Source organism: Triticum aestivum, chromosome 6A (genome assembly GCF_018294505.1).
Source record: "Triticum aestivum cultivar Chinese Spring chromosome 6A, IWGSC CS RefSeq v2.1, whole genome shotgun sequence".
NCBI lineage: Eukaryota > Viridiplantae > Streptophyta > Magnoliopsida > Poales > Poaceae > Triticum > Triticum aestivum.
Window position 1 is genome coordinate 110,102,535 of NC_057809.1, and position 21,717 is coordinate 110,124,251.

At 47.1% G+C, this 21,717-nt stretch overlaps 3 pseudogenes; all 3 read left to right on the top strand.

The window, feature by feature from the left end:
• Positions 1 to 7,894: 7,894 nt before the first annotated feature.
• LOC123132377 (LRR receptor-like serine/threonine-protein kinase SIK1) lies at positions 7,895 to 16,752 on the top strand (annotated as a pseudogene).
• LOC123132376 (LRR receptor-like serine/threonine-protein kinase RGI5) lies at positions 8,867 to 12,569 on the top strand (annotated as a pseudogene).
• Positions 16,753 to 20,221: 3,469 nt separating the features above from the next.
• On the top strand, positions 20,222 to 20,360 carry LOC123132814 (uncharacterized; annotated as a pseudogene).
• The last annotated feature ends 1,357 nt before the right edge of the window (positions 20,361 to 21,717 follow it).

Genomic DNA, 21,717 nt, shown 5'->3' on the forward strand with positions numbered 1-21,717 from the left:
ACTAAAATGTTCGGAGTGAACTAAATAATGCATAGGTAATTATGGTGGAGGAACCAAACTTTGATAAAGTGTTTAAAGGCTCTAAGATAATTAAAACAGTAGTTAAAACAATTAAATACATGCCTATTGAATTTTATAAAATATTAAACTATTTTATTTTCGGTTGAGAATCAAGGTGGCAGTAGTATATTTATAAATACAAATTTAGGTGCTAGTGTTTATTTTTATAAAACTGTAATAAAAGGGAACTTAAAACAAAATAAATAAAAGAAAGAAAATACAAAACAGAAACAAAAAAAAACGAAAGGAAAAGAAGCCCCCCCCTGCTGGACCGCGGCCCAGCTGGCCATCGGGCCAACCAGGTCGGCCCAGGTCGGCCCCCACCCCCCCCCCTTATCCACTCACCTCCCCCCACTCCCCACCGACACCCCACTCCACCCACTCACCCCCCCTCCTCTTGCCCGATCTGGATCGGGATCCAGAGGAGACCACCGCCGTTCCTCCCCCCCCGCCCCGAACCACCCAACACCGGCGCTCCACCGGCCCCCACCCGCATCGCCGCCGTCGCCTCGTCCCGTCACCCACCCCGAGGCCACCGGGTCGATCCGCGCCGCCCCTCACCGATTGGGCGCCGCCGCCCGAAGCCCGCGCAACCGCCGCCGAACGCCGCCTCCTCGACCTCCTCCTCGCTGGTCCTCCCCGACCGTCCCCGAGCCTGCTGCCATTCCCCCTACGGCCTCAGTGAGCCCCGCCTCGCTCCCTCTCTCTCCCTCGCGCGCTCGCGCTAGTCGTCGCCGGTCCCTCCCCGGGCGGCCGTGCCCGTGCCGGCCTCGTTCCGCACGGCCGCGCCCGCGTGCCCCCTCCCCTCGCGCCTCCTCCGTTCGGCCGGGGCCTCTTCCCCCCTGCCGCGCCGGGCCGTCCCGCCCCCGACCTCTCCTCCCCTCCCCTGCTCGACGCACCACCGCGCGCGCCTGGCGCTCGTCGCCGCGGCCACGGCACGCGTGCGTCCCGGTGCGCCTCGTCTCCGCCCTTCCCTCCTCCCGTCGGCGTCCCTATCCGGCGACTGCCGTGAAGCCCCCCGCTCGCGTCCAGCCTTGTGCCCGCAGGGCACTCGCCGGCCCGGCCCCGCCGCTCGCCGTAGCTGGCCGGCCCTCCCCTCTACCTCACCGGCCTCTGGTGCGCCGCTGCTCCCCGGTGGCCTCGCCTTGCCTCGCCTTCCCGGTCGGGCTCGGCCCCGCGCGGGTGCGCCCGAACCGCACCGGGGGCGCCCGCACGCCCGCATAGGCCTTTGGCCCACTGACAAAGGGGCCCTAGCCCCAGAAAGAAAAAAAAAGAAAAGAAAAAGAAAAGGAGAATTAAAAATAAAATTAATAAATAAAAATAAAAATGATTAATAAAATTAATTAATTAATTAATTAATTAATTAATGGATTAATTAAGTTAATTAATCCGGTTTAATTAATTTAATTAACTAGTTAAGTTTAATTAAACTGTAATTAGATTAACCTAAACCCTAATTAACCTAATTAGAGGATGACAGGTGGGTCCCCCCCTGGACCCACATGTTAGGTTGACCAAGTCAACTCTGTTGACTGCTGATGTCAGCATGACATCATGCTGATGTCATAAATCCATTTTTTGAATTAATTAAATAATTAATTAAATTCCAGAAATTAATAAAATCTTTAGAAAATCACATCTTTTAATCCGTAACTCGGATTAAAATATTTTCAACATGAAAGTTGCTCAGAACGACGAGACGAATTCGGATACGCAGCCCGTTCGTCCACCACACCCTCCTAACCTATCAAAAACGCAACTTTTCCCCTCCGGTTCATCTGTCCGAAAACGCGAAACACCGGGGATACTTCCCGGATGTTTCCCCCTTTCGCCGGTATCACATAATACCGCGTTAGGACATACCTAGCACCGCATATTGCCGCGTCTTGCTTTGTGTTACATTTGATTGCTTTGTTATTTATTGTGTTCCCCCTTCGTTACTTCTTTCCAGTAGACTCTGAGACCGATGCCGGTGTCCGTGTGTTCGACTACACCGAAGATGACCCCTCCTTGCCAGAGCAACCAGGCAAGCCCCCCCTTTGATCACCAGATATCGCCTACTCTTCTCTATACTGCTTGCATTAGAGTAGTGTAGCTTGTTACTGCTTTCCGTTAATCCTATTCTGATGCATAGCCTGTCATTGCTGCTACAGTCATTGATACCTTACCCGCAATCCTAAATGCTTAGTATAGGATGCTAGTGTTCCATCAGTGGCCCTACACTCTTGTCCGTCTGCCATGCTATACTACTGGGCTGTGATCACTTCGGGAGGTGATCACGGGCATATACTATATACTTTACACAGTTACATTACCTGTGATACTGTTCGGAGATGGGGGCTGAAGGGGCAGGTGGCTCCATCCAGGTAGTGGTGGGCCTGAGTTCCCGACGGCCCCCGACTGTTACTTTGTGGCGGAGCGACAGGGCAGGTTGAGACCACCTAGGAGACAGGTGGGCCTGGCCTTGTTCGGCATTCGCGGATACTTAACACGCTTAACGAGATCTTGGTATTTGATCTGAGTCTGGCTACTGGCCTATACGCACTAACCATCTACGCGGGAGTAGTTATGGGTATCCCGACGTTGTGGTATCAGCCGAAGCACTTCAGACGTCAGCGACGGAGCGGCGCGCGCCGAATTGGACTGGAACGCCACTAGGCTAGGTCTGCTTTCGGCCGCGTACGCAATGTGCAGGTGTGCTATGGGCGATGGGCCCAGACCCCCGTGCGCTTAGGTTTAGACCGGCGTGCTGGCCTCTCTGTTGTGCCTAGGTGGGGCTGCGACGTGTTGATCTTCCGCGGCCGGGCATGACCCAGGAAAGTGTGTCCGGCCAAATGGGATCGAGCGTGTTGGGCTATGTGGTGCACCCCTGCAGGGACGTTAATCTATTCGAATAGCCGTGATCTTCGGTAACAGGACGACTTGGAGTTGTACCTTGACCTTATGACAACTAGAACCGGATACTTAATAAAACACACCCTTCCAAGTGCCAGATACAACCGGTGGTCGCTCTACCTCAGGGATATGAGGAGGGGATCGCCGGGTAGGATTATGCTATGAGATGCTATTTGGAGATGCTACTTGGAGGACTTCAATCTACTCTCTTCTACTTGATGCAAGACGGTGGCTGCGAGAAGCGTAGTCTTCGACAGGATTAGTTATCCCCCTCTTATTCTGGCATTCTACAGTTCAGTCCACTGATATGGCCTCCTTACACATATACCCATGCATATGTAGTGTAGTTCCTTGCTTGCGAGTACTTTGGATGAGTACTCACGGTTGCTTTCTCCCCCCTTTTTTTCCCTTTCCTTTCTTTCTGGTTGTCGCAACCAGATGCTAGAGTCCAGGAGCCAGACGCCACCGTCGACGACGACCCCTACTACACCGGAGATGCCTACTACTACGTGCTGCCCGCTGACGATGACCAGGAGTAGTTAGGAGGATCCCAGGCAGGAGGCCTGCGCCTCTTTCGATCTGTATCCCAGTTTGTGCTAGCCTTCTTAAGGCAACTTGTTTAACTTATGTCTGTACTCAGATATTGTTGCTTCCGCTGACTCGTCTATGATCGAGCACTTGTATTCGAGCCCTCGAGGCCCCTGGCTTGTATTATGATGCTTGTATGACTTATTTTATGTTTTAGAGTTGTGTTGTGATATCTTCCCGTGAGTCCCTGATCTTGATCGTACACATTTGCGTGCATGATTAGTGTACGATTGAATCGGGGGCATCACAGTACATCACATGAGGGAATCCATGGGATGAAATTCTTATTTCTATCTATACATAGAAACAAATAGAAGGAGCATGCTCATCCAATAGTAACTAATTAAATTCAGAGATGGGAGCTTCTTAAGAACAATATAAGTAACAAAATAGAATATTAACATAAGCATGTGCTCAGCTCATCCATTGTAAATAAGAAACCAAGAGACGAGAGTTTGTTTCTAGTGTAGCAAGAGTCCTAAGAATCAACAAAGCAACAGCGATCCTTGCAGGCAAGACTTTGAGCACTTTTCGAGTTGAAGTGCGATTTGACAAATCCAAAGCCATGAACTCAGGGATAATAGAATGCAGGGATAGATGAAAATTGAGAGTTGCCTTATATACCAAAGTGCATGGCAGTCACCGCCGCCGACAGCGTCGAAGCTGTTTTGAGTGAAAAATGATCAGCTGTATTGATAGGCAGATAGATTACACTTATATATGTTCTGAGGAGATACGACACACAAGTCACGACGATTGGAACCGATGCAACAGTTAGAAGAGAGGGAAAAAAGAGACGCGTCGGTTGCTAGAAGGCAATTGCACGCCGCAAGACGAGGGGAGATTTTCCCTCTAATTACTACAAGCGAATTAATCATAAACTCCTCCTAATCTACTCGTGTCCATGTAGAATCTTCACACGCTTGTCCAGGTATGATCATCATCTCCAAGATTTTCCATTGTAGTATCATCACCTCGAAAAGATCCTTCTTAAAAAATTCTTCAATAGGTGTAGCGACCAGACCTCAAACCGTCTGATCTCTGTGCTCCGGTGTCATCCCTGGATCAGTAATGCTGACACCACACAGTACTCGGAGGATTTATAGTAGAGTAGCAATTACACACTTATTACATCGAGTGTCTCAATAGTGAACTTAATACAATAAATATGGCTTAAGGCCATCTAATAACGAAAACAGCGGAAGGCTTGAATGATAAGTGAGTCCATCAACTCCAACGGCATCACTGAGTATAGAACCACGACCTAAAACTCCTTAATCGTCGTCTGAAGAGTCTGCAACATTAACGTTGCAGCCCGAAACGGATCAACACATGGAATATGCTGGCAATGTAACACATAGAGAGTAATGGAATGAAACAACTATACTATATGCATATTTGGCTGATGAAAAGCTCTATGGTTACAGTTTTGCGTAAAGCCAATTTTTCCCTATTTCAAGGAATAAAATTATTTAACTATCATGGTAGTTGTTAAACATTGAGAATGGTTGACAGCATTCTCAATCCCAATTAAGCATCATCATTAAACATAACCCAACAAAATTAATTTAGAGTAACATGTTGAGATTCACATGATAATCCAAGTACTAGATACTCAAGATGTCCATAATCGGGGACACGGCTAATCATGATTATTTTATTACACTCTGCAGAGGTTTGCGCACTTTTCCCCACAAGACTCGATCGCCTTCGTTTGGTTTGTCGCACTACATGGTGTTTGAGAAGACGGATGACCGAGACATAGTCTTTCAGAAGCGCTAGCACCTTACGATCGGGTAGACCGTACCACCTACACCCCCTACATCTGCTAGTCTACCACTGTAAGAGTTCGCACAACTTAGTCAACTATGCTAGAGCCCATAATAGCTTGTGGCTGCACACGGAAGTTTCTAGTATGAATAGTCTCATGATCCCTTTGAGCCTGGGTGGCAGTCCGAAAAAAACAGGCAAGTCCTAGAATACCCAGGTGCCTCAATCCACCCAGATGTGTGTTTAAGTTGCCACCTTAGATAAACCATTAATTAACAATCTCACATCTGTCATGGATATCACTCTCCCAATCCATGTCTACTAGCATAGCATGGCATAATAAGCAAACGTAGAAGTAACTCCCAAAGGTTTGATAATAAACAGGTAATAGGTACTACCTCAACTACTTCCCATCCCACAATTTAATTAGATCCTAATCATGCAATGTGTGAGGATTGATCTAATGCAATAAAACTGGGTAGTAGGAAAGGTATGATCAAAGTGTTACTTGCCTTGCTGATAATCCGCGAAACCTAACGATTCGAAGTAACAGGCGACGCACTCCGGGTATTCTATCGCAGACAAACAAACAAGCATACAATAAGTACTCATTTAATGCACAGGTAAAACTCAAATAAGAGATCTAACCAGAAGGTTCAACTTAAGAACTCCGGTTGGCAAAAAGAATCAAATCGAACGAAGCAACGAAAGTCAAACGGCGAAAGAAACACTTCGTTCTAATAATCTGGATCTAGGGCAAATTTTACAGTAGCAAAATCTTGTTTAAGTTGGTTAAACGGATAGAGGGTTTCGAGACGAAACTCTAGGCGCTTTAATCGCCTGATTCCGATAAACGAGCGAAAAGTTATACTAAAACGAAAATCGGATCAGGAATCGCGATCAGAAAAATCGCGGATTTAATCCGAGAAAAAGAAAAACGACGAACGCTCGCTAGAACGAACGAACGGACGAACGCTCGCTATTTAAATAAACCGGAAAAACCGATCTATTTAAAAAAACCGAATCTAAAAAAACCGACAAAAACCGATCTAATTTTTAAAAAAAAACCGATGGCACGAAAGTGGAGGCGCGGCTTTGGGGCTGGGCGGCTAGGGTTTCTCCCAGCGGCTGGGCCGGCTTTTAAAGGCCACCTCGGGCCGGAGTCCTATCCGGACACGGCCCGTAGGTCGGTTCGTTTTTTTATACGCGCGGAAGAAAAATAAAAAGAAATACTAAACGGACTCCAAAAATTCCGAAATAAATTTTCACGGACTTGTAAAATCAAGCCGCACAAGGTGGACATTTATTTGGGACCTAAATGCAATTTTGAAAAGCGCACATTTTTTCTAAATTCAAATAAAACACCGAAAAACTCCGAAATAAAATCTTATTTGATTTTATTATTAAATCCTCAATATTTCTTTATTTGGAAAAGTCATTTTATTCCATCTCTCATATTTTTGTAATAGAAATAATTGATGATAAAATAAATAAAATCAAATGATCCTATTCTTAAAATTTGAGAAAAATTCAAATATGAAAATAACGAAATCTCCAACTCTCTCCGTGGGTCATTGAGTTGTGTAGAATTTCTAGGATCAACCAAAATGCAAAAAAAATATGATATGCATTGATGATCTAATGTATAACATTCCAAATTGAAAATTTGGAATGTTACAATAGGATCCTTGATGAGAACTTGAAATATAAACTCACAAAGAGAAAGAGTGCAATATGATGTTTTAAACAGGAATAGTTCAGGGAGACACTCCCCCTGATAGCAAGTCCCGAAACTGTCCCATACCAATTCCATGAACTTATTTTTGGAATGTAGAAATTTATAGAGACTTGGTAAATAAACCAGGAAGGTTTTCACATGATTTAACTTGCAAGATGTTTATTTTCCCACTTTTCTGAAGATCATGGGGAAAAATCGGCCGTCGCAGTCGTTGGCCGCCTCCGCCACCACCCACCCTCTCTCCTCCCCCCTCTTCTCGATTGACGACGTCCCTTCTGCTGCTACCGGGTATGAAGAAGAAGACCTGCTTGACACCGATGATGCAGGGCGCCGTCCACTTCTGCAACATCACCGATGTTGCAAAAAAGACATCTCTTGCAAAAAAATCGACAACAAGATCTTCGTTGCAAAAAAGATCGCAATAAGACCTCTGTTGTAAAAAATAATATCCGCAACAAGAAATTTCTTGCAAAAAGAATCCGCAACACAATATCTGTTGCAAAAGTATTCCGCAACACAACCTCTGTTGTACAAAAATCCCACAACACAACCGCTATTACAAATGTTTCTGCAATAAGGTCTTTGTCGCAAAGTAGAGATAAGACGTTGACCCCACTAGATCTATGTCAGATCCCACGGCTCGCGAGGCGATGGCGGCCGACGCGTAGCAGCCCCCATTTTTTACACACTACCCTTTTTGGCAAACAAATTAAACTTCTTTATTCAGAATTCGATCTGACTGAGAGAGTGAGTGGTCTCTTCACTGGGCCTGGCCGAAGGCCCAACGGTGTTTTGAGGGAGGCCGAAGGCGCAACGGTGTTTTGGGGGAGGCCGAAGGCCCAACTTAGTTTACTGACTTCTATCTTCATGCTTGTCAATGTCTCGAGAAAGATAAAAATCTTCATGCTTGTCTGCCGATTGTTGCACCTCGCCGCCCCGCTTCGGCGGCCGGCAGTGCCGCCGTCGCCCTCCCCCGCCGCCGCGCGGCTTCGGAGCACCCCCTACCAAAACACGAGACCGTTCCGCCCGGCACCACCTCGCCGTCCACCACCACCCCGCACGAGCGCCCATTCCCCAACCCTGGTCGGGGCCGCCGGTCGACAGACCAGCCGCGGCTAGGAGTCTCTGGGAAAGGTACGCATTTCTTAGGCCATCTGTCCAATCTTCAATCTGCTTGTTTTTTCAGTACAATGGAGAGGAAAGAGATATGTGACCTCGTTATGTCTTCATATGTAAAACGGGGCAGATTCATTGGCCGCCTTATTTATTTATTTAATTCGGCAATTGCTACTACGAAAGTGAAATTTGTTTGTCTGAGGCATGGTATCCTTATCTTACACATGTGGTCTGATCAAGCAAGCTGTTGAACTAGTACACCCCATTCCACGCGCTCTGTTGACCGGGAATTTGTGCACTCCTTTCGTCTTCTTTTCCAAAGTCACAATCGATTGCCCAGACAGATTTTAATTTGGTCGTTCTTCCCACCTGATTAGTATCTGTAATTCTAAAATCAGTCCAGCGGTGGCATGGCCATTTGCTACGATATCATTGTTTTATCAGGCACATTTGGATGGGCTTCTCCCTGAGTCACATTATTGTTAGATGCAGACATTCTGCCACCTCTCAATTTGTTTTTGCTAATGTGCACAGCCAAGACAGCAACCTGGAAGTGGAAGCACTACTCTGATGGAGGTTTACTTTGATTGGTGCCAGTTTGTTGTCCTCGTGGTCGATGGCCAACTCTATGTGCTCTTGGTTCAGCTTCACCTGTGAATGACGCTGTCGTCTGTGTTACCGAGATCCACTAACATCCGCTTCAATGGTACGCTCCATGGCTTTTACCTTGCAGCTTTCCAAAATCTCATCAACCCAAACAACAACAATCTTGTGGGTGCCGTCCTTGAAAACTCATTTCCATAATCTGATGATTTAGTACATAAGCTCACATCCACATGGGCAAACTAACATGAAGGGTTGTGCCCGTTTTTCTTTCTTTGTCACATTTTGGAGGTACAGTGAACTGACATACATAGTCAGTCATCGGTTATGACCACATAGTCAGTCATCGGTTATGACCTTACTGGAGACGACTAGTCACTTACCTATGAGGATGGGAATCAGGGCTCCCACGACCCCAGTTCTCAAGTCTTTGCACCCATATATACCTGTTCAGCGATAGCACTACAACATATTTGTACTTTTGTGCAATTATGTATTCGTTCTGTGTGTACTCTAGCTATTTCCAAATGCAATGCATAGAGCACCCTGCAGCTTGCCATTTTCTTACCAACACCATAACCTGCTGCAATGGTACTGCAGAAACTCTTCCACATCTCAATTTTCCTGTTACTATGCACAGCCAAGGCAATCAACCCCGAAACTGAAGCACTACTCCGATGGAAGTCCACTTTGATTGGTGCCAACCCGTTGCCCTCGTGGTCAATTGCCAACTCTACGTGCTCTTGGTCTGGCATCACCTGTGATGCTGCCGGACATGTTACCAAGCTCCACCTTTCCGGCTTTGGGATCCATGGTACGCTACACACCTTCTACTCTGCTGCATACCAGAATCTCATCAAGATCAAACTCAACAGCAACAATCTTGTTGGCACCATTCCAGCAAACATATCCCTGTTGCTCACGCTCACCATTTTGGACTTGAGCAGCAACAATCTTGTCGGTGCCATCTCCTACCAACTCGGCAAGCTACCAATACTAGTCGAGGTTAATCTGGGAAATAACCAATTGACTAACCCAGAATATGACAAGTTCTCGCCTATGTTCAGCTTGAAGTTATTATCTCTAGCTAACAATAATCTCTGTGGAACCTTCCCACAATTCATCCTCAACTACACCATTGTGAGGATGCAATTCCTTGATTTGTCAGGTAATGACTTCTCAGGGCTGTTACCAGATTCACTACCGGAAATGGTCCCAAGGTTGAGGTATCTAGATCTGTCAGCTAATGGATTCTCTAGTGTGATGCCTCGCTCACTCTCGAGGCTCCAGAAGCTTGAGATACTGCTTCTCAACGAAAATAATCTTACAGGAGGGATCCCAGAGGAGCTTGGGTTAGTACCTGGATTGCGAGTTCTTTCACTGAGCGACAATTCACTTGGTGGGTTCATCCCAGCCTCACTTGGGCAGCTTCAGTTACTAGAGCAACTCAATATCAGAAATGCTGGTTTGGTTTCTACTCTTCCACCCGAGTTGGGGAACCTTACTAATCTCGGGCACTTGGATCTGGCGCATAACCAGCTATTTGGAAGTTTGCCACCATCTTTGGCCAGGATTCAAGGAATGTCCTGGTTCATTGTACATGACAACTATATCGATGGTACCATCCCACCAGAGATGTTTTCAAACTTGACTAATCTCGCGGTATTCGATGTTGCCAAAAACTTGTTAGCTGGAAGCATCCCATCGCAGATTGGTAACTGTAAAGAGATAATCACTCTCCTCCTCTCAAACAACAACTTTACTGGTTCCATCCCAGTAGAGATGGGCAGCTTGCCGAACTTGCAGTTTTTGGTCATGTCAAAGAATCACTTTACTGGAGTGATACCATCTCATATCGGCAATGCAACATCTTTGAAATTCCTTGCCATCAGATCCAACCACCTTGATGGAGAGCTTCCTGCAACCATGTCCGCGTTGATAAATCTTGTTGCTCTCATCTTGTCTGGCAACAAGTTTACGGGTATCATTCCTAATATTGACGACAGGCAGTTGCCGTCTGTCAAGGTGGTAAAAGATAAAAACACAAACAGCTTCATGGGAGAATTGCCATCGGCCTTTTGTCAGTTGGCACTTTTGCAACTCTTGGATCTATCAAACAATCAGTTGTCTGGTAAGCTTCCTGGTTGCTTTTGGTACTTGAAAGATTTGCAATCCTTAGATTTATCGAGCAATGCTTTTGCTGGTGAAATTCCAACCTCAAGTTACTGTAATTCTTCACTAAGGTCCCTGCACCTGTCAGACAACAACTTTACAGGTTGCTTTCCAGGTGTGTTGAAGAACTTCAGACGCCTTGTTATTTTGGATCTCGGGAACAATAATATTTCTGGTGTAATTCCTCCATGGATAGGGCAAAGCAATCCTTTGTTGAGGATTCTCGGACTGCGATCGAACATGTTCTATGGAAATATTCCCTAGCAGCTATCACAACTCTCCCATCTCCAACTGCTTGATCTAGCTGAGAATAATTTTATAGGTTCCATACCAGAAAGTTTCGTCAACTTATCCTTCATGAGGCAGGCACCCACGATGCAGCCAGGTATAAAAATCGTCCTACAATATGCCACCTTTGGATATATATACAGTGGCACTATGGTCGTAATTTGGAAAGGACAGGATTACATTTTCCGGGGAAGAGATGCATTTGTGACAGGTATTGATCTCTCTGCCAATTCTCTTTTTGGTGCTATACCTCTGGAGTTGACAAATCTTAGAGGCATCCAGTTACTAAATATGTCAAGAAATTGTCTATCTGGTAGTATCCCGAAGGATATCGGCAGCCTAAAGTTTTTAGAATCTCTTGACCTCTCTTGGAACAAGATATCAGGTCCTATTCCTCCTAGCATATCAAACCTGATATTCCTCAGCTCCCTTAATCTCTCGAGCAATCTTCTATCAGGAGGGATACCTACAGGGAATCAACTCCAAACATTGGATGACCCGTCAATTTATAGCAATAACCTGGGACTTTGTGGCTCTCTATTGAACATTTCATGTAAACATGGTTCAAGTCCGACAACCACATCAGATGTGGGAAAGGAACATCATGATGAACTTGAAACCATGTGGATGTACTGCTCAGTGATCGCTGGAACAATATTTGGTTTCTGGATATGGTTTGGCACATTGTTTTTCTGGAAGCCCTGGAGATGTGCTTTCTTGAGTTGCATAGATGCCATGCAACAGAAAGTTATGAGGAAGATGAAGGATATCTGAGGTATAGAAAGCTGTCCAAGTATTGAATGATACCACACCAAATGAAGATGAAGCAAGATGTAAGCGTCGTGATAATTATATCTGTTTCTGTTCCCAGTACGCTCAAGAATTACCAACGTTCCAGTGGACATATTTTGTTTCAAGGTTCTAGACAAGTTTGTGGTGTAGCTTTAGTCAGGCTAATGGTTTGTGTCTCACTCATGTTTTTGTAAGCGTGTGTTGTAAATCTTATAATATTTCTAAAGCCTATTGTGCTTGATTTTCCTGTTGTTCAGAGTAGAAGGGCAGTTTCAGGTAGCATACATTGGAACTGCCTTCGAGCCTACCTACCCATACATTGGAACTACATTGGAGCAGTTTCAGTGAAGTGTGCGACCAGATGATGATCGAGTGAATGTGTGTGTGTTGTGGTATGCACGCTTGTGCATCTTGGCTTCTTCCCTGTAGTCACAAAAGAAAAAGTAATCCTTACATTTGCTTTGAAATAAAAAATTCTGAACTTGGAAAAACAAATTATGTTTTTACAGTGCAAAAATAAATAAGTTGGCTCTTTCCCTTTGAATGGCGAGTAGATTTTCTCCCCGAGAGGAGGTAAGCATTACGTGCTTGATTTGTCATATGGAGGGAGAGGGAAAAGTTACAGTTCTGTACTAGTCGCAGTAGGAAATAGACAACCAATTCAACTATTTTGTGGCTGCTCTTTTTTGTTTTGTTGATTTTGCAGTTGCTGCGATGTGTTTGTGTATGGTGTATGGTATCCTCATCTTACCAAATACTACTCTCTGTATTGCACATTTGGTCTTATCAAGCAAAGCTTTTTACTGGAGTAGTACACCCTGTCGCATGCCTTCTCTGACCGGGAGCTTGTGCACTCTTTCCAGTCATCTTCTTTTCTGAAGTTGGAATCGATTGCTCGAATAGTTCTTAGTTTGATTGTTCCTCCAGCCTGGTTAGTGTTCTGTAATTTTAAAACTGTAATCTTGTAGAGATTCGAGTTTTCATTTTTTTTGGTTTTCATTTCATGAATGCAGGCTTTGTTCTGTGCAGCCCTTGGATACTTGTGTCTTGTCGTCTCTCTTCAGAGTTAACCTGCAGACTCGGTTGTTTACCAGCATGTAAACCATCTCAGTATTTGCATCTATCGAAGTTGTTGTGCTCTTGCATTACGGCTATTGTTTGGGTAACCAACCTTTTCTGTCTTCTTTTTGTGATAACTAATTCCTATATGCTTCTTCATCTCATTCTAGAAGCACAGCAGGTTTGCCGGGATACTGAAATTAGCATTTGTACCATAAAAGAGCTCCTGGATAACTAGGTGATTTGTAGATACAGAAGCTCAAATACAACGCTGTTGCTTAATTAAGAGTTATCACTTTCCTTTGCGACTTTTTGGAAGTTCCTTTCCTGTGGCCTGTGATACTACTTAGTTTGTCATTCTTTTCTAGATTATGTTACTTCGTATTTTCTGGCTTTTTTCCTGTTCTTTGATTTCGCTGCTCCTTTTGGAAACCTTTTTCATGGCTGGTAATTTGTTCTAGCAACAGTGATGTTGAACCTTTGCGGTCACTCCGATTGACCGACTTCTCTTTCGTGACACAATGGCACTGTTGAACGGAGCTTGTGTGTCCTCGGGGGAAAAAGGAGCTTCAACAGTCAGCTCCCAGATATTGACTAGCTTGTGTTACTTGGGCAATGCAGTTGGGCAGGTGACTTGGCTTTCTGTTAACGGACAGTCTCATTCACCACAACCACATATATAATTGGCCGTCGGTTTCATTCACCACCATACTGGCTAGCTTCCATTGTTGGCTGGGTCCTGTACACTGACAGATTCGGTGCTTTCTTCACAGGATGACCCCAAGTCTTCAGTCTCTGTAGACATATGCCCGTCCAGACAAGTTTGTATAATAGACTGCCAACCCACTGCTGACCCATTCTACTATTGCCAACCTATTCTGCTGACTAATGACCTCCATTTTCTTGCCAACGCAGCTGACATCTCAAGAGCAGTAAATCTTTTCTATAATAGACATGCTGGCTGTTCGACTGGAGGGGCAAACACAGAGTCTATCCAGCCACACCCTTGAGCGATGGCACCACAATACAAGCTCTCATGTTTGACAGCTTTGCATATGCTGCTATGCATGGCCAGTGCAATCAGCCCGGAAGGAGAAGCACTCCTCCGGGTGGAAGTCCACTTTGCTCAATTCCACCTACCTGTCATCATGGTCGCGTGCCGAATCGACCTGTGATTGGTTCGGCATCACCTGTGACAATGCTGGCCATGTTACCACACTCGAGCTATCCTGGTTTAGCCTCAATGGCACGCTCGACGCCTTGTACTTCCCGGCATTCCGGAACATCACCACATTCGACCTCTGTGGCAACAACCTCGTCAGTACCATCCCAACAAACATATCGCTGCTGCTCACCCTGACCTACCTGGATTTGAGCGACAACTATTTTGATGGTGCGATCCCCCATCAACTCGGCAAGCTCCCATGGATTCATTACATCGATCTGGGAAACAACTACTTGACCAACCCAGACCCTGCCAAGTTCTCGCCTTTGTCCACCGTGCAGACCTTACATCTAAATGATAACAATCTCAACGGCACTTTTCCACAGTTCATCCTGAACCGCACCAACGTTAGGTTGGAGGACCTCGACCTATCAGGTAACTTCTTCTCGGGCTCAATACCTGAGACTGCCAGATATGGTTCCAAATTTACTATTTCTTGATATGTCCTCCAACATGTTCTCCAGACTCATACCGAGTGAATTCGGTAATCTGACTAGTCTTGAGTCCTTGAACCTATCGTGGAACAAGCTATCTGGAGGTTTGCCACCGTCCTTTCCAATGATGGGCCAAATGCTAAACTTTGATGTTGAGAACAACCACCTCAGTGGCAGCATCCCGCTAGAATTGGTTTCAAACTGGACTGAACTTGGCTTTTTCAGTATTGCAAACAACTCCTTCACCGGAAGCATTCCACTGGAGATCAGCAGATGGGAGTCCCTGCAGTACTTCCTCCTTTCTGGCAACTGCTTCAACAGCTCAATCCCCGCAGAGCTAGCATCTTCCCTACGGGTGCTCGACTTGTCCAATAACTATCTTACAGGCATGATACCATCGGGGTTTGGTAAATTATCATTCTTATTACAATTCCTTGACCTTAGCAGCAACCACTTGGAGGGAGAGATTCCAGCGAGCTTGTCGCTCCTATCTGTCAACTACATATTCTTGTCCAGTAACAGGTTGACAGGTGTCATCAACAAGGATTTCTGTAAGCAACGTCATCTACAGTTCTTGGATCTATCAAACAATCTCCTGTCTGGAATGCTCCCTGGTTGCTTATGGAACCTGCCTAATCTTACATACATGGATTTGTCAAGCAATGCCTTTGTTGGAGAAGTCACAACCTTGACGAATGATGCTTCTCCATTAGAATCAGTACATTTGTCCAACAACAGCTTCTCTGGATATTTTCCATCTCTTATAAAGAACTTGGAAACTATGTTTTTAAGGCGGTAAGGCAAGGCGAGGCGCTGGGGGGGCGCCTCACTGCCTAAGCGCTGAGGCATAAGGCGAGGCGACGCCTTAGAGACTTGTAAGCAACAGAATTAAGTAGAATTTGGTAGGCATTAAGCAACTAGGCATACAACCATACACACCTTGCAACTGATTGTTGTAGAGCCCCCATCCTCTTTGCACTTGCTTTTCTCCCCAACAGAATTCTGCATCAACATGAAGTCATGAACAAATATGTTAGAATAATGTATCACTTACCAGTGCACATTCCACAAAAAATAGAAATAAAAGTGAGGCAGCGAACAAAAGTGAAAAGAAAGATAGCAAGTATGAGTGCAACTGCAATCTGCAATGCATGGCATATTACATAACCATTAACCAATTCAAATGACACAAGTCCAGTAGTCCACATAAGACAAACAGAATAATAGATAATTCCAGCATAGCAAAAGGGATAAAGGTGGCCAGCTCAGCTCTCTCATGTCTCTCCACTCTCAAAGTCTCAATCAAAAGTCATCATCATCAAACTCATTGGCATTGGTGTTGTCTTCACCATCTTGGTCAACATTAGTTGGCTCTTGATCGTCATTGCTCACATCATCATCATCCTCAACGTAGTCTGAATCCTCCCCCTCCGCATTGGGCATACTGTTGCTCTTGCTTGTTGTTGCTGTACTGCAGAGGAGGAGGAGCTGCTGGACAGGAGGATGAGGAGGAGCTGCTGGACAGGAGGAAGAGGAGGAGGAGCTGCTGGACAGGAGGAAGAGGAGGAGCTGCTGGAGAGGAGGAACCGTTGGAGAGGAGGGGGAGGAGCTGCTGGAGAGGAGGAGGAACCAGATCTGCTGGAGAGGAGCCACTGAAGAGAAGGAGGGGGAGGAGTGTGTGGATTGGGGGCTGTTTCTCTCTCTCTCTCTTTCTCCCCTCTTACCCGTTGGCGCCAACATGATTCCAGTTTCCCGCCAAAACTCTGTTTCCCGCCTAAAACAGCTCCCCTGCCTGCCTGGCAAGCTAAGGCGTCCAAAATGGACTAAGGCAACGCCTCGGACGCCTAGGCAGACGCCTCGGACGCCTTATAGCTTAAGGCGGACGCCTTAGACACCCACCTAAGGCGAGGTGGACGCCTTGCCCTCGCAGGGCGCCCTGACGCCTAAGCGTCGCCTAGGCGACGCCTTAGGGACGCCTTGAAAACAGAGCTTGGAAAGCTTAGTAATTTTGGATCTTGGAGACAATATGTTTTCTGGCACAATTCCTTCATGGATAGGAGCTAGCCTCTCTATGCTAAGAATTCTCCGACTACGGTCAAATATGTTTCATGGAAGTATTCCTTGGGAGGTATCACAACTCTCTCATCTCCAGTTGCTTGACCTAGCTGAAAACAATCTTATAGGTTCTATTCCAGTAAGTTTCGCAAACTTTACTTACATGGTAGAGACAACACCAGAAATGGATGTAAGTGCTATCCTTGCAACTTGCAAGCTTTGAAACATTTGGGATATGCCTTATATGTACACTGGTACACATTATTCATATGATGGTCAGATGGACACAATCTGGAAGGGACGTGATTATACTTTCCATAAGACAATTGGTATTGATCTGTCAAGCAACTCCCTTTGATTCCTGCTCAGTTAGTAAATCATCAAGCCCTGCGGTTCCTGAACCTATCAAGAAATAATTTATCCGGTGGTATCCCAAAAAACATTGGCAGTTTGAAAAATGTGGAGTCTCTTGACCTCTACTGAAATAAACTCTTGGGCCGTATTCCTCCAAGCATATCAGATTTGTTGTGCCTAAGCTTGCTCAATATGTCCAACAATCTACTATCAGGAGAGATACCTACAGGCAATCAGCTCCAAACACTCAATGACCCGTCAATATACAGCAACAACCTGGGACTTTGTGGTCTCCCCCTGAGCACTCCATGTAAGCATGATTCGGTAGCACTTTGCAAAAAGGATCCTCAGATACACGCTCTCCTCTCCCGCGACTGCGTCGCCCCCGCGAGCGGCCGGCCGCGCCCAACCTCCTCTCCCGCGCGCCTCCCCCTCCCCCTTCCTCCCCGCCGCCGTCGCCGGGGCCCGCTGCGGGCCTGGCCCGGGCGACGTTGGTGGCGCGCCCCCCTGGCCTTTCCCCTCTTGGGTGTCCGCCGGCGCGGGACGGGGAGACCCCGGGCGGTGTCTCTAGGCGGTGGCGGTCCAGCGCGACGGCGGGAGTTCCTGGCGCGAGCGGGGGGCGGGCTTCTGGACGGCGGCGTCGCCGATGGCGACGGGGCGACGCGGCACCGCGGTCTGGCGGCGCCCGCTCAGCCTAGATTTGGGCCCTTCGGGCCCCATCTGGGCCTAGGCGGGCCGGCGGCGGGGTGGGTCTGCTTCATGGCTTCCGGGAGGCGGGGGAGAGGCGATGAGCGGCAGGGTGCTGGCGGCACCATCGCCGGCTTGCTGCAGCGTGGCGGCGGGGCTTAGTGGGCCTGTTTCGGGCCTGGCCGGGCCAGGGGTGGCCTGGCATGCCCTGCTGCCGCGTCCGGACGGCTACTGCGACGGTGTCGGAGGTTCTGGCCTCCTGCACGACGGTGGTGGAGGTGGTTCCCTCCCGTTCGGCTTCGGTGCTGCTTCTCCCTCTGCGGGGCACTTCTCTCCGGTCCTCTTGGCCTCGTGTTGGTGTTCGCAGTGAAGCGGCGTGGGTGGCGGCGCAACCACGATGGCACATGGTGGTGGGCGGCGGTCTGGGTGGTCGGCTCCGGTCCGTTGGGCGGTGGGGTTGGAGTGCAGGAGAAATCCTTGCCGGTTCTTCGGCTCCGATGCGGTGCGGGTGCCATCGTTCCTTCCTGGAGGGTGTCGGCGATATCCATCCCCACCCCCCTCCTCGTGCTGGGGAAACCCTAGGACATGTCTGGGCAGCAGCGTCGCCGGCGTCGCATTCCTTCTTGGAGGTGCTGCTTGGTACGCGGCGGTTCGGAGCCTCGGGTTGTGGTGGTTTGTTTCTGGAGGGCGTAGCGGTGACGCGTCATCCGCGCTTTGTTGAGCTGCCGTTGTTGGCATTTGTTTCTTTTTTTTTTGGGCTTGATGTGCTGTTCGTCACAGCGATCCTTGTATCGGTGTTGGTTGCTTTGGAATACAAAGCGGAGGGAAATCCTTTTTCGGTAAGCATGATTCAAGTTCTGCAACAGTGCTGGATCAGCCAAATGAACATGACCATGAACTTGAAACTTTGTGGCTGTACTACTCAGTGATTGCTGGAACTGTCTTTGGTTTCTGGATATGGTTTGGAACATTGTTTTTCTGGAACATCTGGAGGATTACGTTCTTCAATTGCATCGATACCATGCAGCAGACTGTTATGCAAAAGATGGTGTCTACCTGGCAGTATGACACTCTGTTTCCCGCTTTTAGGCGTTCACGAAGGATTTATCACGACCTCGGTTGTGACTCCATAGACAAAAATAGAATTTCTTTTCCAACTTTTACTTTATATATGCAACGGATATAGATGTATTGTTCATGGCTGTTCTATTTGTTCTCTGTAACCAACAAACAATTCTCTGTTCTGGTGTGAACAAAATTGACCTTTTATAGTTTTGTAACAATATGGGAGAGACCAATTTGGTACATATTTGTATTAGGTTCTGATTCTCTCAATTATGTGAGTTGTAGTTATGTACGATAGTGTCAAAAAATGTCTTATCTTTTGATACAGAGGGGGTACGATTCATGGTTGCCGTTTGTAGTTTTTTTGAGCTTTGCTTTGGTCGGTTTTTTGATTCTGTGAATTGTGTGAATTGAACTGTATGAATTATTTGTGTAACTGGATAACAGTGTGTGTGTGTGTGTGTGTGTGTGTGTGTGTGTGTGTGTGTGTGTGTGTGTGCGTGTGTGTGTGTGTTGCATATAAATAGTGCATTTTCATCCATCGCGGAGTTTTGGAGGTTTCTGTTAACCATGTCATGTACATGTGCACCGTGCCAATGTGCATCGCACGGCACCACCATATCATGTAGCGCATATCTTCTGTTGGAGTTGTTTTGATATAGATTAGATTGGTAGGTTGGTAGTAGTATTCTCTCTTATCTCCACCTTGTTGTAACCAACTCTATCTCTTGTTCTCCAAGTCTAAATCTCTGTAACAACTCATGTATGCGCTGTATCAACGAGGTAAGACGTTTCCGCCATCGCATATGGTAATCAGAGCCCTTCCTCTCAATCTAGTGCATAGCCATGTCTTCATCCGACGCCTCCCCTAGCCTCAACGGCCAGGTCACCAAGAAGCTCAACCGCACGAATTACGTGCTCTGGCGCACACAGGTCACACCCCACCTGCGGGGCGCCGGTGTCTTCGGCTACGTTGACGGCACCTCGCCGGAACCGGCCAGACTCCACGTCACCAAGGACAAAGACGGCAAGGAGACTTCTGCGCCCAACCCTCTCCACCCACTTTGGGCCAGGGAGGACCAACAAGTGCTCGGCTATTTGCTGAGCACTCTCTTCAAGGAGGTCCTAGGCGCGGTCACCGCGATCACCACGGCGCGTGAACTTTGGGTGGCACTGGTGGGCATGTTCTCGTCCCACTCCCTCAGCCGCGTCAACAACATCCGAACTGCGCTCATCAATGCGTAGAAGGGCAACCGGTTGGTCGCCTCCTACTTCGCCTCCCTGCGCGGCCTCGCTGATGAACTCGCCGCCGCCGGAAAACCCATCTAGGACGACGAGTTGATCTCGTACATCCTCCATGGGCTCGACATCGACTACCAGTCGCTCGTCTCCGCCCTCGACGCCCGCGTCACGCCCGTCACCCTTGATGAGCTCTATGCCATGCTGAGTAACTTCGATCAGCGCATGGCCCAATTTCATGGCTCCTCCAGCGGCTTCAAGTCCTCGGCCAACGCTGCATCTCGCGGTCATGGTGGTGGCCCTCGCTCACGTGGCTCTCCCCGCAACAAAGGGCGGCCCGAAGGCAGCAACAACGGTGGTGGCTCCTCCAACTCCCGCGGCGCTTGCTCCACCAACTCCAAACCTCGTCGCGGCGGCAGCTCCACCAGGTCTCGTCCGGATGCCCCTCGCTGTCAGATCTGTGGCAAGCTTGGGCACACGGCCAAAGACTATTGGTACCGCTATGATGAAGATGATGATGACTCCCAAGACGAGGAAAAAGTTGCTGCAGCTGCGGACGGTTCCTACGGCGTTGACACAAACTGGTATGTCGATAGTGGTGCTACCAATCACATCACAAACGAGCTCGAGAAGGTCACTATGAAGGAGAAGTACCATGGAAAAGATCAAATCTACACTGCCAACGGTGAAGGTACGAGGATCAGTCATATTGGTCACTTGTTTTTTAGTACCCCTCGCCGTAAAATTCATCTAAAGAAAATTTTGCATGTCCCTAGTGCCGATAAGAATCTTCTCTCTGTTCATAGAATTGCCATTGACAATCATGTCTTACTTGAATTTCATCCTTTCTTTTTCTTGATCAAGGACCAGACAACGAAGAAAATACTCTATCGAGGTAGATGCGTTCGAGGGCTCTACCCATTGCTTCCAGAGCATCCAAGATTCAATAAACGGCCTATGGTGTTGCCAAACTTTCGTCAACACGGTGGCACGATCGACTAGGACATGCTGTTTTCTCTTTAGTTGAAAAATTACTTAGGAAAAATAAGCTCATGTATGTTGGTGAGCGTGATCTTGAAACTATTTGTGATTCTTGTCAACGAGCAAAAAGTCATCAGTTGCCTTACCCTATATCTACTAGTGTTTCTACCAAACCTTTGCAATTAATCTTCTCCGATGTTTGAGGTCCTACCCCTAGTTCTGTTGGTAGACACACTTATTACATAAGCTTCATAGATGACTACAACAAATTTTCGTGGATCTATCTTCTCAAGAGAAGATTCGACGTCTTCCAAGTTTTCCAAAACTTCCAAGCTCTAGTTGAAAGAAAATTTGATAGTAAGATTATTGCAGTCCAATCCGACTGGGGGGGGGGGGTACGAAAAACTAAACTCCTTCTTCCAAACTCTTGGCATATCACATCACGTGTCATGCCCGCATGCCCATCAACAGAATGGCTCAGCTGAACGTAAGCACAGACATATAGTTGAGGTTGGTTTAGCCCTCCTCGCTGGTGCATCCATGCCCCTCAAGTTTTGGGATGAGGCTTTTCTCACTGCTGGTCATATCATCAACAT